The sequence below is a fragment of the Etheostoma cragini genome, chromosome 11 (genome assembly GCF_013103735.1).
Source record: "Etheostoma cragini isolate CJK2018 chromosome 11, CSU_Ecrag_1.0, whole genome shotgun sequence".
In the NCBI taxonomy this organism is placed as follows: domain Eukaryota; kingdom Metazoa; phylum Chordata; class Actinopteri; order Perciformes; family Percidae; genus Etheostoma; species Etheostoma cragini.
Genome location: NC_048417.1, coordinates 20,385,497 through 20,389,157, shown reverse-complemented (window position 1 = coordinate 20,389,157; position 3,661 = coordinate 20,385,497).

Sequence of the window (3,661 nt, the reverse complement as noted above, 5' to 3'; positions counted from 1 at the left end):
GGAGAGGCGTCCGCCAGTATCCCCGACTCGCGCATGTTAGCGAGGGCCCTCCATCGCTGCTTGCAGCTTTAATTCTTTGTGTATTTCTTCAAAGCACTTAATAAGTCAGATGTTTCTCTTGTTTGAACATTTTAATTAAAATTATACTTTATTATACTAATTATAATAAAATTACGTTTGTCATAAAATGCTCAAAATATGAACATAACTGACACAAATTTAACATGTAAATAGACAAAGTTCCTTAAGGAGTTTCTATTGATCTGAAAAGACTTTTTTTTTTTAATTTGGTTGTGCAGCCAGATATAACTGACAGGCATCGCCTTGGCTGCAAACTGACAATTAAGCCACAGTATCTTATTATTTTAAAAAGTGGCACATTTCATCAGGTTGTCAAAATCGTGTCATACTTGTTTTGGGAATGTTAGAATTCCATTAACTTATATACTGTTTTCAGATTCATCCTTGCATTTTTCGAGAACATATTCACATGCTTAAAAAAACTTTACTTCTCTCATTCTGCACATGGCCTGTGTCCAACTTGAGTCTGAGACTGATTGCAGCGGGTTTTTTACCATAAAAAGTAGCAGATAAAAGCTTCTGAACCAAATACTACTCAGAATGATTCAGCAGTAATGTGATCCAAAATTGGGCAGAAGGTAACAACAATGGCAGCAACAATTACGGCATTCCCTGATTCAGCATGTAAATAGTCCTGTTTAAACAACATTGGCTGAAAATATCTGCAATAGCTTGTCTGGACCTGTTATAGAAACCTGGCTTGGTGTTACATGACACTGAGCAGAGAGTATTAAAAAAAAAACATTGAAAGCGGAGCGCACACACTGGTTTCTCTGAAGTACGTTTACATCATTAGTTGAAGCTTTGGCCACATTTAACAGGAAAATCTGACATTGCAACATTAAAGATATGAAAGAAGATACGTAAAAAGCATAATAGTTCCCCTTAAGCTTTGTCCCACTTTTATGAGCTTTAACGATAATATGTTGTTTGGAGCTGAAAATATATATTAGCCTACATAGGGATTATAAAAAAGAGATGCGAGATCAACATGAAAGTAGCATATTTCATGTTTTACAGATAATTGCACATCAACCCAAACCCAGCCCTGTTTCCTGTCACAGCTGTTACTCCTATGAGTATATGAATGTCACGTAATCACCAAATTGCGTGCCAGATCTATCTAATAGTTTTTGAGACGTTCCGGTTACAACCAAAAATAGCAACCTCATGGTGGTGCTACAGGGAAAGTCAGGGGATCACACAAGTCATTAGAATTCATTGGCTGGGGATTGTGAATGTTTAAAATGTAATGGCAATCAAACTTATAGCTGCTGAAATGTTTCAGTTGTGTTGGACAGAGTTAAGCTGTTATTGGACTTATGTTTGTCATGTGGCCAGACACACCACTCCAAATCAATGCTAAGCTTGTTCCATAACTGCTGGATGTGTTAGCTAATGACTTTGCCATATCAAGCTGAAAAGTAAGGTGAGTCTGCGTTGTGCCCACATCTTGTTTCTGCTGCCACAAAGGCCATTTTCCCATCCCAAAACTTGGAAATCATCAGACCCGTCACTCTGCCTAAATTTTTAACTTCCATTCATGCCAACTTCCCAGTTTGTGAATATCCAGCCAACTGCAAGACATGTACTGGTTTAGATACCTAAAACGCATAGCTAAACCACAGAGAAATACTGCAATGTTATAGATTACACATCTGTGTAGAAGAAATGGAGTGCCAACACCTAAGAGACAGAAGGGGAAGAAAGGTCAAGGATTACACATGGTAAATGTGCTTAAAAGCTCCACCTCCCCCTTGTGCAAGAGCCTCATTTCCCCTGCATTCCAGGTTATCTCAAGGGTATCAGTCTCAGGGTCTTGCCTTTTAATTTGTTAAGGGAAACTAGGCACTGGGTCGAGGTACAACAGCCAAGTTCAAACTGGTTATGATTGGCAATGCAAGTTCATGCAGTGGTAAAGCCTCTGGAGCCCTTTAAAAGTTGAAGCATGACTTTGAAAATATCTGTATGTTTAAAAAAAAAAAAAAAACGCCTTACACTGTCAAACACACGTTTAAGGAGAGTGTAGTAGTATCCAATCACTGTGTGAAGTGGCCTTGCTTGTGGGATTGTTAGTTTCAGAAAGTTAATTCTTCTTCTTCAGAAAGGCTCATGGGAAGGGACTGTTAGACACTGTTCAACCATCCAACATTTACTACAGTTGACACCTTTAGACTATATCTACACTAACCAAGGGAAATCGAAAATTTAAATAACAAAATAACAGTTACATTCCTTATATTTCAGTCGGCAAGAAACAAAACTGTAAGAAGTGGGACAGACACAGTGTGGCTACTCCGTTCAGTTATTTACTGCCTCTGGACTTATGTCATCATGTAAGAAAAGCTTAGTTTTCCCCATCCAGCGTTGGATTAGCTTCAGATTTAGCTTTTCTGGAGACTACTTTTTTCAGTGTTAAACACAGCGTGCACGCAGGGCAAAAAACTATGAAAAAAGGAAGTTTTCAAATACAGCCCATTTGGTGTGGCTGTAGTCTTAAAAGTAACAGTGTCTGCTATGAGAATAGATGGTCATTCACCTAAATCTGTAATATAATGTGTGTTGCCCTTCCAAGTAGGTAGTTTACATTGTGTAGAAATAAAAATCAAAGCAGGAACAGCACATGCTACAATAAGGTAATTTGGTGTTGTTTGTTTCATGGATCCATTAGGATCAACTTACTTTACTCCTGATATTCTTCTAATAATTATATTCTTTTTCTTCCTTAATTTGAATAAGCTAATGTTATATTCAATTTCACAATCAGTGAAACAGTCACTCTGATTAAGAGTTTCCCAAGGCCATGCAAGTTGTAACCGAGGGTAAAATTCCACACGTTAGATTGTTGGTCTGATGGGATTCCACAAAAGAGTAGAGTGTTGGTTTCTTGTTACAACACACTACTATCAACAACACTTTGCACGCAATCCTTTTTCTTTTTCTTTTTACGGTGGCTTTCGGTGAAGGTTTGCGTGCAACTGGAGCGAGTGAAAAAAAAAAAGGTTAAAACAGCCCACGCAACGGTCCGCACGTGTGTTTTTTTTCCGGAGAGGAGAGCCAGAGCAGCCTTAAGTAAGCAAAGGACTATGCAGTAATCTGTAAGTAGTACAAGCTGCAAACATGCATAGCTACCATGGCAAATCCAGTGCTGGAGAAAATAAATGACTAATTAAATAAGAAGAAGGAAAAATTGCAATTGTGCACAACCTCACATTCCATAACAACAAAACGGCATTGCAACTTACAATATAAAAAGGTAAAAGTTCCATCATGTCACTTTTAAATATGACGAAAATCAATCCACCAAGACACAACAGGAAAGACCTGAAGTGAAAAGAAAACAAGCAAAGTCCCAAAGGAGTAGAGATAAGAGATTATCTGGAGACTATCTGAGTACTAGCCAAATCCCCATCTCATTCAGACTCAGATTCAGATTCAGACTTCCTGTGGTTATAAAGTAGCTACCTCCTCCCAACTTCCTGCAGATTTTAAACAAAAGCTCGCTCGCTCATTCACTCACACGCAACACATAAAGCTACCTCTTAACAACAGCTACCACCAGCTCTTACAACGAGCCAGC